The 14,537-nt window shown below is 36.3% G+C and overlaps 1 protein-coding gene across 5 annotated transcripts in view; it reads right to left on the reverse strand.

The window, feature by feature from the left end:
* The window catches only part of FAR2 (fatty acyl-CoA reductase 2), a 144,465-nt gene that overhangs the window by 80,857 nt on the left and 49,071 nt on the right, over positions 1 to 14,537 (reverse strand). Inside the window, exon 1 of one of the 5 annotated variants that reach the window (XM_045554105.1) lies at positions 14,174 to 14,334. The exons of the other annotated variants lie outside the window; for them this stretch is intronic. The gene's annotated coding sequence lies outside the window, so the exon portion shown is untranslated. Of the gene's footprint in view, positions 1 to 14,173; positions 14,335 to 14,537 lie in introns of those variants that run through there. 5 annotated transcript variants of the gene reach the window in all.

Raw genomic sequence — 14,537 nt, forward strand, 5'->3', positions numbered from 1 at the left:
TCTTCTATTAATAGGGAAACATATTAAATCATTTATGACAACAAACTCCACCTCCCTTTAGGATTACCACCGCAAAGTAAAATCTTTCTGATGTCCTCAAAGACATTCACATATAGGATTCCTATAGCTTCTGATTTATGGGAGAAAACCACTCTCAGCCTTCCACTTACTTCCAGAAAGAGTTTTGATACTGCTCTAAATCTACATCTGACATTCATTCACAGGGAAAATTTAATAGAGAAAGGGTCTGCATGCAGGAGGTGAAAGAGGCCCTTAAAGAAAAATTGACAGAGCCAGAGTCCATGGAAAACTAACCTTGAATGTCAAAGAAAGCCCTGGTTCTAGTCTCAGCTCTATTTCTAATTAGCACTGTGACCTCTGGGGCTCAATTTGATCATTTGTAACGTGCAGGGATGACGATCTCTAAGTTACCCCTCTAGCTTCAAAATTCTCTGATTTGTAAGAGCAGTAAATACCATAATAAAAGGTTTGCTCCTAAACACTTCAGACGTCTAGGCTTCTAAATCTGGCTTGAATGTCTCTCTTTGCCATTCAGGTTTTCAGCCTCTAAAAGGAAAAGTTTTCTGTACCTGGATTATAAGAAACATCAAAGCTTTTTGGATAAAGAAGAACCAATGATGCCATCACTTTCCTCCTTGAGGTGTTCTGAAAATGAAAAAGCTGATAATTGCACCACAAATATAAGCATTTGCAAAATTACTTATATTTATGCAGACAACCCAATTTTAGTTTTTAATAATTTAAATTGGTCTAAATTTTAATTGTTCCTCTTCTTTCTCTTGTCTACTTAGAGTTACAACACATATATTATAAATTATTATCAGAAAAAGATTTTCTCATATCCATAGTGTGAGCTCATTTACAGATTACCACTCTAGGTGTTGAGGTACAGCAGTGAACTAAACAAAGTCCCTGGTCTCATGGGACATACCCTCTATCAGAGTTGTCCTGTTTTAATAATATTGATAGTCCCTGCTTGTAGAAAAGTATGAAGAAGAAAATAAATACCACCCATGTTAGGCTCTTTAATGTCTCATTTGCTTCAGGCATTTTTTTTCCAAGAGAAATTGTAGCAATTTACAATTCCAACTGCAATGTAATTTTTATTTTATGTTACAAACACTATTTTAGTGTTTACTGTGGGCCAGGTAATGATCTAAGTGTTTTTGATCTTCAAATAAATCCTGTTAGGTAGGTAATAATATGCCTACCTTGGACATAGAATTCTAAGGTGGCAGGTTTTTATTTTCAGCATTTTAAAGGTACCACTCCATTATCTTCTGGACTTTCATGGTTTCAGAGAAGTTAGCCATTATTCCCTTTCTAGCTGCTTTTAAAATTTCTCTCTCTCTTTTGTTTTACAGTAATTTTCTAAGTGTCATTTTATTTAATTATTTATTTTTTTTGCGAATTCATCCTGTTTGGGATTACCTAAGATTTTTTAACCTGTGAGCTGTCATTTTTAAAATCAACTTCATAAAATTCTTGGTGATGTCTCTTCAGATATTTCTTCACCCCTATTTTTTTCCTTTCTGGGACTTCAATAACATATATGTTAGACTGTTTGATATTGTCCCATTGGCTTTTTCATTCCTTGTCCAGTTTAATCTTTCATTCCTTTCTTTTCTTCTTGCTTCAGTTTGGATAATTTCTATTAATATGTCTTTGTGTTCACAGATTCTTTTTTTTTCTGTGAATAGTATGCTACGAAGCTCATCTTAAGTTTAGATATTTATCATTCACATCTATAGTACCCATTTTCTTTATTTCTTCCTCCTCTTCTCCTTCCTTTCCTCTTCCTCCTCCTCCTTCTTTGAGATTGCATTTTTCTTTTGAAATTCCACATATCTTAATCCATTTTATTTTTCTTTTTCCATTAATTTATTTGTAATACGTATTTTTAAAAGCTTGCCTGCAAATTCCTACACTTGAGTCTTCTAGGAGCTGTTTGTATTGGCCAGTTTTTTTCCCCTTCTGTGGGTTACATTTTCCTGGCTCGTTATTTTTTATTTTATGCTGAAACATTGTATTTAAAAGAAACATAAAGACAGGAGTGAATATAGTTTTCCCCAGTGAGGGCATACTCTTTCCTCTGTCAGACAGCTTGGGAGAGGTTAATCACTTCAGTCCAGTGAGGAATTGAGTTGGGTTGAGGCTGAACTGAAATTTTAGTAAGTTCCAGCTCACATCTGGTTTTGAATATCTTTAGGATGAGATATGTCCTGTATTCTGGACTTCTTCACCTAGCACGACTCTGGGTTTTAAGCACCATGAGTTAACAGGAATCTCTCTCTGCCATTCTACCTCCATCTCCAGCCTGCTGGACTGCTTCCTCTGCAAACTCCGAGAAATTCCCATGAGGGGCAACTGGCAGCTTGGAAGAATCGGCTCTGTGTTTGGGGTTCAATTCTTACTGTTTCAATCTGTCATAGCAGCTAAGGTGGCTGTTTAACATTTTACATGTTTCTCTTTTCTTCAGAAAAGTCTCTGCCTAAGCCAAGACACATTCTCCATCCTCCCATGCCTAGACCGGGCAGAAGCTTCCAGGACAGTGGCCTCTAATGTTTACCCATCTGGAAAGGGCTTGTCCCTCTCTGGGTTTTAATTTCTTTAGGCCATTTTTATCTGTCATTTTCTGAAGTTTTTAAGAGTATATGATAATGTATCCATTTTTCTTACATTCTAGCCAGACTGTTCCGATCTCCTATGCTCTCTCATCAGGTGCCTGCTAAGTAAGGGTCAGCTATGTGAAAGAGCAAAAATATTTTTAAAATGTGTCTTTTTCTTTTAATCTATAAATGCCAAACAGTGATTAGAGAGTCTTGTTTCATGAAAGAATAGCCCTGGTGTTGTATTGTTGTTTGTTTCCTTTGCTTTTCCTGCCAAGGTTTTGTGAACATCTGAGAGTCCATCTATCACTGTATACCAACGTGCTTTGGTGCCCCTCAGATAAAATATAGTTTCCACTCTATGATATGAAAAGCTTAAGTAATTTAGGTTTACTGAAGCAAAATGTTAGACTTACACTTTGGTATATTTGGGGGAGTTTAAAATATTGAAATGCTTGGAATTAACTTGAAATGCTATATGTTCTGGGGAATGTCAGAAAAAACATAAAACCTCTGAAAAGGCTAACATTGTCAGCCTCCTTTACTGCTGGTTTCTTATTAGCTGCAGGTTGTTATGGTGTCATGGTGTAAAATACAGGTAATGGGGATGGGAGATTTGAAAAAGTTCTATAATGGGAGCTTATATGGAAAATATTTGTAAAAGTTTCTCTCTCTGAATCAAGCTTAAAATATCATGGATTCTGATCTCATTGCTGCATCTGCTGTCCACATGAGAGCAATACGCAGTTCCCAGAATCAAAGAACCTAAGACCTCCATCAACTTGGTAAATTGTGTGTGACCAGAGCCCTATGGAGCAACAACTAAAGGGGAGGAAGTTCTCGATAACATAAAAACATAACAATATTGAACAGGATCCTTGAAGACACCAAATAAGATATAGCAGTCATTGAGTGGAACACTCTAAACCAGACTGCTGAAGGACAGGGCTTTTTAAAAAGACTTCCCTGAAGAAAATTACTGTGGAGTAGCCTGCAGGTAGATAGTGTCAGGAGAGAAATGTTTCTAGACTAATTAATTTAAGGTAATTCTTAACACTGTGGAAATTGTCACAGTCCTGTCAGGTTTCAGAGACTAGCTGAAGATCTGGGTAATACCTTACTTATTCAGAAGGGCAAAGAATACAGTTAGGGATGAAATTTACAGGAGTCTATGGTGCCATTTGGGTGCCACAACTTAGCCCAGAGTGCTGAGGTAGATTTGTCTTGACTATGAAGATGCAGAGGTTGAACCTCAGGGGGAGGAGACAGAGGAACAGGGCCATGGTTATATATTTAAATTCTCCTTGGAGCCCAAACTCATCAAGAGTAAGGGAAATCATCACTATACTCTTTTTTTAAAAATAATTTGTACCTATCACATATTCATTCCATGCAATGACTTTTCTCGGTTTGTATGTTGATATATTAAACTGTAAGCACAGTGTGACTGTGCTAGGACTTGGTGACAGTGGAATTAAAATAAAATTTGCAGTTTGGATTCCAAAAGATTTAATGATAATTACCTCAAAGATTTTATGGAGCTACTACTGACATCCTCAAAATTAAGACATTGAGTTTACCTAAAAGTGCACATTAGTAACTGATTTTTTTTTAAAAACAGGGTCTCACTCTATTGCCCAGGCTGGAGTGCAGTGGCATAATCATAGTTCACTGCAGCCTCAAACTCCTGGGCTCAAGCCATCCTCCTGCCTCAGTCTCCTGAGTAGCTAGGACTACAGGCATGTGCCACCACTCTAGGCTAATTTTTAAAAAAATTTTTGTAGAGATGGGGTTTCACTATATTGTCCAGGCTGGTCTCAAACTCCTGGGCTCGAGTGATCCTCTCACCTCAGTCTCCCAAAGTGCTGGGATTACAGGTGTGAGCCACCACACTCAGTCTAATAGCTTATGTTATTTTTCCTAACCTCTAAATAACTGTTTCTAAGAAAGCTGAGATTTTTCTTTTTTTGGCAGATAATATTTCTTAATTATTTGATCAGTTACCATGTCAAAAATAATGTACAAATGGAAAGAGGCCTGTATCTATGGGAGCTTACAAAAAAACAGCAGACCAAACATAACATCAATATACATCTTAAGCTCATTTGCCAATCTTCTTACAACAATTTCTTTTATTTTTCTTTCTCTTTCTTTGTTCCTACCTCTTTGTTGGACACACTACAAAAGTATGAAGTTTGTTATTTTTTAAATTTAACAAAGCTTTATGTACTATGTTTTTTATATTTAAATTGGAAAAGACTTACCCATTTTTGTTAATCAAAACTCAAACTCCTCATTATATTCCAAGACCCCAGATGAGCTGGCTCGCAGCTCATGTCCATTTCTCTCACATGACTACATTTCAGGGCCTCTGATGATTGTTCTGATCCTTGAACATGCCAAGCTCAGGGATTTTGTATTTGCTCCTCTCTGAACGTAATGTTCTTGCACTAAATCTTAGCATTACTTGTTTTTATTACATTCAGATCTCAGCTCAAAATTGCAGCTGCTTGTGAAAGACTTTCTCTGACCCCTCACTAATCTAACTCCATGCTCTGCCGTGTCATCTTCAGTCATAGCACCTAAGTTTACGTTCTTATAAAATGTGTAATATAGTCCTATTTAGGCCTAGTTTATAAGCCTGAAGTCTAGTCAGAAAAAATATCGCATTAACATTTAACCAACAAGTGGTATTCTCAAATACCATGCATTGAATCATTAAGCAAATCAGATCACTATTCAATCAGTACTATTGTAATAATGTGTCCAGGCTGATAGCTTCTTGAAAGACAAGTTGATAGGATGGGCACAGTGGCTCACTCCTGTAATCCCAGCACTTTTGGAGGCCAAGGTGGGAGGATTGGCTGAGGCCAGGAGTTTGAGACCAGCCTGGGCAACACAGTGAGACCCTGTCTCTAGGAGAAACTAATTAAATGAGTAAATAAATAAAAACAAATAGGTTTTTTTTTTTTAAAAAAAAAAAGGGTTGACAAATTAAGATGGAAATCTATGTGTTGGATGATGAAATATGCTCAGATATACAAATATTCTCAAATGTGGTAGCATTTGGGAAGTTAATATAAGAGGAGTTTTGGATCATGGATTTGGGGTAATTCTTGAGTAGAACTTCAGACTATATCTATTAGTCCAAAGCTCTTATACAAATTATTGGTTCTAATCAGACTTCTGCTATTAACTGCCACAGAGTTTGTCACTTTGGGGCTATTTGAGTGGAGCTGGATAAATTCGTTTGAAGGAAGTTTTATTTCAAGGGAGTCAAAACATGAAGGATGGGGATAGTTTGACTGGAAGACAAATTGTGTGGCAGGCAATGAAGGGGACAGTGCAGGAAAAATAAGTTGGGGACTGATTATACATACACTAAATTTCATTATAGTCATTTTTGGCAGAGGCCTTTATGGTTCAATGCTCACATTTCTCTTTATATTTCTATTAATGTTCTACAGGCTCTGTGGTTTCTGAAGCTGAATACTGCAGTGAATTTGTGTGGGTTTTACCCATAGCAATTTTATTCCAATGACAGCTATTATTAGAATCCCACTTGTCTTCTGCTTGTTCGTTGCTACAACAAAACATATGCCAAAGGGTCTAAACTTTGTCACTCTGAGGGGGGTGATGAGACACCAAATGCTTCTGAATAGGAGAATTACAAGGCAGAGATTTGTTTTAGAGATAAGTTTGATGGAATATGCAATATATATAGGAAAAGAGTTTGAAGTAGGGAAGACAAATTAGTATGATAGTATAATTTTTAGGCAAAAGACAACAAAGCCTGATCTGTGCCAATGTTAATGGGATGAAGAGGAAAAGATGAATGAAAATGACACTACAAAGGAAAAATGGTAATAATTTTTTAGCCCTGGTTTTGTGCCAGTTATTCAACTAAATATTTCACATGTGTTTTCTTGATTGATGTAAGCCTATGATGTTAAGAAATGTACCCAAGCGCATTTAGCTGTTAACAGCAGGGCAGAATGCAAACACAAGTCTGGCTCCTTCGAAGGCTAGTCTCCTAACCATGGGACTATACCAATTGGATATAATTCTTTATTTTTTACTTTTTTAAAGTTATTATTTATTTATTTATTTTCAGGATATTATGGGGGTACAAACATTTTGGTTACATGTAATGCTGTTTGCCCCGCCCAAAGCCATAATAAAACAAGTAATTAATAAGAAGCTTAGGTGATAAAACTTGGTAATGCAGTTTAATGAAGGAAAAGGATGAGTACTATTGGGGTATCCTGAGGCTGCAGCATTGGCCAGGCAGGCAGAGGACTGTAGGAGATGGGGGCAATGCAGGTCTGGGGATGTAGAAAGAGGTCAAGGCTGTACATAAATTTGGGGGTCATCTATGCATGGAGTAGAACATAAATGGATAACTTCACCAAGTGATGGTAAAAGAAGAAATAAGAGAAGGGCATAAAAGCCTTCTGAGTAACCATAAGCATAGAAGATTAAAAAGAGGATAGAGGAAGAGCAGGTGGAAATAAAAGAGAAGGCCAGGGTAGAGATCACAGTCAGGAAGTGGAACCATCAAGGATAGTTATTGATTAGTGTTAAATGGAATACACTGGTCAGCAAGAATAGAAACTGGAAATGAGTGCTAGACTTAGCCACTATTTTTTTCCTAAGAAAGCACATTTGTTTTAATTTTAAGGCAGAAGTAGGAGTAGAAGCCAGATTTTAAAGAATTTGCCTTATATTATTTCAGGATTAGCTTCCTATCCTTTTACTGGTAGTAGCTTGATGAGTAGTATTTACTCTCAATAAATATAATATTTCTGAACATACTTTGGGAATTTCTAACTACTATATTTTTTAAAAGTGGTTAACCAAAATATCACGAATACAAACCAGATATGTCAACCACAGATTTGCATGTAAAATATATTTTCTGCTTAGATCAAGCAAAGTCTGGTTGACAAGTTCTTTAGGTTTCTGTTAGAGCCGGGGGTACCTTCCCAATAAATAAAAGGATAATTCTGGGAAAAAAGTATATCTTTGACATTGTCCTTTTCTTCCTGGTACACACTTTCTTTCTTTCTTTGTTTTTTGTTTGTTTTTTTTTTTTTTTTTTTGGTTTGGTTCGTTTTTTCTCTACTGGCAGGATTAACTAGATATGATACCCACTTTCTTTTTCAGTATTTTACTTCTAAGTCTCCCCCTTCAATCTCTCTCTGGCTTTTCATTCTTTCCCCATTTCCTGGGACACATGAAGGTGGGTCCCCTGCTCCACAATTTTCTATTCTCCTTAATAAAATTTCGTCCTTGTTCATCACTGCATTGCTTCTAATGGGGAAAAACCGGAAAATAAATACATGACAGTAGGAAATCAAAGAAGTTAGTTTAGTGAGGTAGTAAAATACTGAGGCTATTAAAAATGGCTGAAATATAATTAATATTATGGAAAAAAGTCAATATATTAAGGGAAAAAATATATATTGCCTATATTCTGATTCATAAAATAAAAATAAAAAAGAGGATACTTATGGAAGCAATGGAACAGAATATTTCAAATTGGATTTCCCTGAAAATAAAATATGGTCACAAGTACCATGAGAAATGGTTTGGGACACAGAGTCCTATATTGTGCCAAAATATACAACCATTTAAGCGATGTGCTATAGTAAGGGACTATCAAATGGTAAATATACAGCTCACTTTTCATTTCTTTTGTCCTTTGAGTGATTTATAGAGTATGTCATGTCTCAACACAAAGTTTGGATTTTCTATTAGGAGATTAAAAAAAGGAAAATCATGCTGGCATCATTCTTTTACCAGAAAAGTTTAGTAGGTCTTCTAACAAAGACGAAATGGGAACCCCTTGAATCAGTGCTCATTATCCTTATATGGCTGTACCCTCAGTTGATTAATTTGCTTTGACTGTATGCCACTAAAATAAAACCTTCTGGACCATCTGTTTTTATGTTTTGTTTTAGAATTTTTGATTGACATTTAAATGGAAAATTGAAGACTTATTTATGTTTCATTTAAAAAGAAAAAGCTAACATGAAACATTTTCTCATTAAAATGACCATAATTAAATTAATTTGATAGTAAAGCAACTAATAAGAGAGCCAAAGCATATCAAATTGGGAACTCAAGCTATTAAAAATATTTCTTGTGTAAAACCACTTATTTATAAAGAATCTGAAACATGGATTTTTTTTTTTTGGTATATAGAGTATTCATGTCTCCATCAAGATGCTGTCAAAGCAGTTTTCCTCTAATTCAAATAGTGCTTTATAAATAACCCCCATCAGCCCTCTACTGTCCCTGTGAGTCAAGGAGAAAAAAAAATTCTTCATTTTATATATAGAAATCTAGCACAAGAGATTAACTCAATTATTTTAGGAGACTGAATAATTCATTAGGAAAATGGAAATAGAATGCAGCTCACACCCTTTCCTCCTCTATGTAAAGTTATAGTTTTAGGTTGTTATATACAATAGGCAGAAGACTGATCTCATGAGTCACATTATTATTACAACTGCTAACAAAGAGATAAAGATAGCCTTTTCTTATTAGTACCAAAATCCAGATGATGTAGTCATCTGTAAATATGTGTACGTACATCAACATGCAATGTACTAAATTCACACACACACTACATATTATCTTAGTGCCATTTTACAGATGGAGAAAGTGGATTTAAACACTTGTCTGGAATGTAGAGCCCTTCTTAGTGGAAGAATAAAATATACCAAATCTTAAAATAGCCATTTTCCTCAACAATATTTGAGTGTGGGGTAGAAGCAATTTGTGAAAACAAGAAAGATCTTTGCTGTATGGAAGATATGTGACAAATGGTAGGATTTTTGATATATAAGTTTCTCTCTTTGGGATCAAAAAACTAACCAACCAACCAAAAACCAACCACACTGAAAATTCAAAAGGGATGAATGGTTTAGTATTAGTATTAGGTACATATTCACTCATTCATGCAGTGACTTGTCAGCTCCTATCATATGCCAGGCCTCTTATGGTATCTGACAATTAGCCCAAGCTTACCATCATGCAGCTTATCTAGTGAGAAAAATGATTAAGGAATTTTAATTAGTTTTAGAGCAATATTACTGAATACCATGACATCCTCCAAAGCTAATATAATCCTAGGTTGCATTTGTTGAAGGAGAGTATCTCAAATAATAGTATATTTAATTATATTCCAAACTGTACTGTTATGACCATAACCAAGATTTGGATGTTCTGTTTGAAACAAGATATGATAAACTGGGACACATTTATTATTATTAATTATTATTATTTTTAGAGATGGGGTCTCACTATGTTGCCCAGGCTGGTCTTGAACTCCTAGGCTCAAGAGATCCTCCCACCTCAGCCTCCCAAGGAGCTGGGACTACAGGTGCATACCACTGTGCTCACCTAGGAACACATTTATTATAATAAAGCTGATCATAGAGATTAAGAAACTCACAACTGTGTCATAAGAGTAGTGGTTGAAAGAATTCAAGGGCCAGTTTAGAGAATAAATGACTTAAGAAGGATGTGGTAGCTGTGCAAACATCAAAAGGACTGACATGAGAAAAGGGAGTTAGATTTGTTCTTTTTTGCTTGAAGAAATTGAACTACAATAAATGAGTGAAAGCTATAGAAAGATACAGTTCAGTTTAATATAAGAAATCATATCTTAATCATCAGAGCTCCTAAAGATAGAGTGAGTTGTCCTCAGGAATTAGCACAAGTATCCAAGCAGAGGCTGAAAACCCACTCTGCTGGTACATTGCTGAAGATACTCAAGTATCTGATGGATGACTGAGTTGGGTAACATTATTCCTTCCCAACATGAGTGTCTATTATGATGCAAGTTAGAGCAATGTTAGGATTACACTGAATTTCTTCATCAGTTCAAAATGTTTGATTCTATCAGAAGATTTAATATCTGGATGACCTTAATCAACATTGATATTCACAGAAAGATCTTAAGTTGACTCTATTCCTGCCTAGTTTATGTTACCTTGTTGTACTCCTTGCTCCATTCCTCACTGTATTCGTTTCCTAGGGCTGCTGTAACAAAGAACTGCGCTGGGTGGCTTGGAAAAAGAGATATTTATTACCAAGCAATCCTGGAGGCCAGAAGTCTGAAATCAAGGTGTTGGCATAGCCATGATCCCTCTGTAGCTGCAAAGGTAGGATCCATTCTAGGCCTCTCTCCTAGCTTCTGGTATTTCCTTGGCTTGTGACAGCAAAACTCAATTATTCACATGGTTTTCTTCCTGTGTCTGAGTCTCTGTGTCCACATTTTCCCTTTTTATAAGAATACCAGTCATACTGGATTAGGGGTCCACTCTGCTTCAGTATGACCTCATCTTAACTAATCATATGTGCAACAATGTTATTTCCAAATAAGGTCACATTCTGAGGCACTGGAGTTAGGACTTCGCCATATGTATTTTGGCGGGACACTATTCCACCCATAACACTCACACAGAACCATCTTTTTCAACCTATTTTTCTACAGCTATGATTGGGGAACTTACAGGGGAGTTGATTCTTTAGGAATTCATTATTACAGCTAGGTCACTTAAAGGGGTCGGCTGCTTGCTTATGATGACACAACTCCTGCAATAGGAGAAAACCTAGATTCTGTTCTTGAGGCATGTACATAACTTTTCTGAATATGGTTTTCTAAACTTGCAGATATACTTACCTTGCTATGATAGACTTAGGTGACAAAGTTGTGATTGGTCAAATACAACAATATGTTTGCATTTCATAAATGTAAAGCACTTTTGTAAAAGTCTTAGAAAGAGGCTAGGTGGAGTTTATCTATCTTTTTGACTGGGTTATTTAAGAATATCCACAAGATATTCTTAAGAAGAACAATGCAACTCAGCAGATCCCAGACTAAAAGTTAGTCCCACAAAGACCAGTCTGCTCCATGAAAACCTATATATGTCTAAAAAAATAAACATATATACATATACATATATATATGAACTATATAGGCATGAAAGTTAGCAAATGACTTTTCCTATCCACAGGAATGATACATTTTTACAAGAGACAAAAAAATTAAATTTGGAATGGCCAACCTAGTATTCTGCCAACTTGTTATCAAAATGAATATTTATTTAGGTTTTAAGTATGAAATGTCTGATTTCCTTAAGTACTAAGTTTGACAGTCAATATCTCTGACATTTCACTTTGACACTTCTTGTTTTATTTTAATTATGAAGGTACATCCTCAGTATTTCAAATGCACATTTTGGGCTTGTGATTATCTTTCAAATTTTTTATAGCAATTTTTGTGAAACCACGGATAAATAAAAAATTCGTGTTATTTTTGAAAATGAGTTCTGTCATGAAACAAATGCAGCTTAGACAGCTCGAAATATCAACCAAGTGTTTGGGAAGGATGTGGCTAATGAATGCACAGGTGTTGGTGGTTTGAGAAGTTTCATTCTGGTAATTTTAATCTCCAAAATGAGCCAGATGGGCGACGTGAGAACAAGGTGGATAATGATAAGCTGAAAGCTGTAGTGGAAGCGAATCCATTTCAATGTAAGCATGAATTAGCATCAAGGTTTGATGTTACTATTCCAACAATATTGGACCATTTGAAACAAATCAGCAAGGTGGATAGATGGGTTCCGCATGAATTAAACGACCATCAGAAGAGAAATTGTCTGGAAGCTTGGCTTTCTTTGCTGCCATAACATAAAGGTGAACCATTTCTATACCATATTATTACATGTAATGAAAAATGGATTCTTTTTGACAATTGCAAGCATGCAGCACAACAGCTGGATAAAGATAAAGTGCTAAAACACAGTCCAAAACTGAATATTCATCAAAAAAAAGCTAATGGTGTCTGGTGGACCAACACTGGTATCATCCACTACAGCTTCATGAAACCTGGTTGACTGATTACGGCAGATGATGTCTACTGCAACCAGCTGGATGACATGATGAGGATTAAGCAGCCAAGACTGGTCAAAAGAGACAGGCCAATCCTCTTGCAAGACAATGCTAGACCACATGTTATACAAACAACGCCACTCATACTACAGCAGCTGGACTTGGAAACTGTCATCCACCATATTCACCAGATCTTGCACCAACTGACTAGCATTTCTTCCAGGCTTCAGACTACTTCTTGCAAGGAAAAATATTCAATTCTCAACAAGTTGTGAAAAACGCCTTTCGTGATTTTACCACCACTTGCTTTCCAGGGTTCTTCACTGCTGGCATAAACAAGCTACAGTTAAGATGGCAAAACTATGTCGAGAGTTTAGGTGTATACTTTGATTAATTGTACTGCTTCTTGTTTGAGATATAATAAACAACACTTTGGATTAGAAATCGGACATTTCATATTTAATAACCTAATACTATAATGCCTAAGTTGCTATGAAAGAGTCAGCCATTCTTATTGCTGTAGCTAATGCACCCAGACTTTCTACCATTTTTATTTATATAAATACATTTTTACGTACAATAAGGCCAAACTATTGCCAACTGCAGAGATGGCCACTTCTGGCATTGCTCTATCTGACCCATGCACTGGTGTGGGGTGACACAAAGAACTGCAGCATGGAAATCAGTCTTGGGACAGACACTTATGAGCTCCTGACTTTGGACACCTCTTTGAGTTTCTATTTCCTTGATTGTGGTATCTATCTCACAGAAAACATTTGTAAACTGTCTAGCCAAGGGTAACAATGGTTATGAGCTGATAAGAGGAAGTAAGAAAAGTAGAAGAAACAAGAAATTAAATGGCTTGCCAAGATCATAAAATTAGTGTATGTGAATGAGTATTGGGGAGGCAGGGTTGGGGTTGAAATCAGCTCATCTGCTTTTGAGTTCACTGTTCTTTTATGTTTTGCATTCTGTGTATATGTGTGTGAGTGTGTGTGTGTGTGTGTGTGTGTGTGTGTGCGTGTGTATCCTTTGTAGTATAAAACAACTAATGCATTTTTTTAAACTAGTGGCAAGCAGGCAGGCTCATACTATTCATTTCTACCCAGCCTGCCTAGCAAACTCAACTTTCAGTTTTCTACCAGCAGAACTTGAAGTTCGGGGGCAGCAATGACTTCTTCCCAGAGTCTGAGTTGGTGAACTGACCACTCCCAATACTGACCCAAGCTCACCTTTATAAACCACTAAAAGGTCTTTTCCTAAAGGAAGACATTGCTTTCTGAATTGAACAGGTTCAGGTCTAGATGACTTGGAGCTCAAGCTAGTTCAATCCCAAAATAAATACATTGATGACTGACCTGATCCACCTCATCCATAGGAAGAAAGAAGAACGTAGCCAGAGAAGATTAAGCATAAGAATACACGTGTAAAGTCAAAAGCATAGCTAAAGACAATAACTGCTGAAAACACTGACACCAGAGGACATTTTGTTATTCATTAAGCTATACAACCTTCCTTTTTAATTTGAAATATTATATGATCCTTGGACTCTTCCAATGAAATTCCCCTTGGGGTTTCCCATTCCTTTTTCTGTACTATTTTTTTTTACCTTAATTCAGGTCTGAATTACCTCCTACCTGCATTTCTGCAACAGCCTGAGTCTGTCTTCTGGCTAGCCTTGCTCTCCCTTCCAGAGCATTCTGTGCATCTAATCCACCTAAAGCAGGTTGCTTTCTTCACATTAGTTTCTATTTTGTCACATCAAGGTTGCATTTTGCCACTGGAACATTCTCCCATGACTTTGCTCATTTTCCTCCCACTACTAAGAAATTAAATCCTACTCATTAGTCCAATCCCATGTTTCAGATAAACACTCCAGCGCACATGATGATTTCCGTTTCAGAATGTGTACTGCAGCTGTTCTAAGTGTGGCTCACTTTTTTTTATTCATTCACTCTCTAATTGGCTCATATTTTACAATTTTGTCTTCAGTGCAAGATT

The sequence above is a fragment of the Lemur catta genome, chromosome 6 (assembly GCF_020740605.2).
Source record: "Lemur catta isolate mLemCat1 chromosome 6, mLemCat1.pri, whole genome shotgun sequence".
NCBI lineage: Eukaryota > Metazoa > Chordata > Mammalia > Primates > Lemuridae > Lemur > Lemur catta.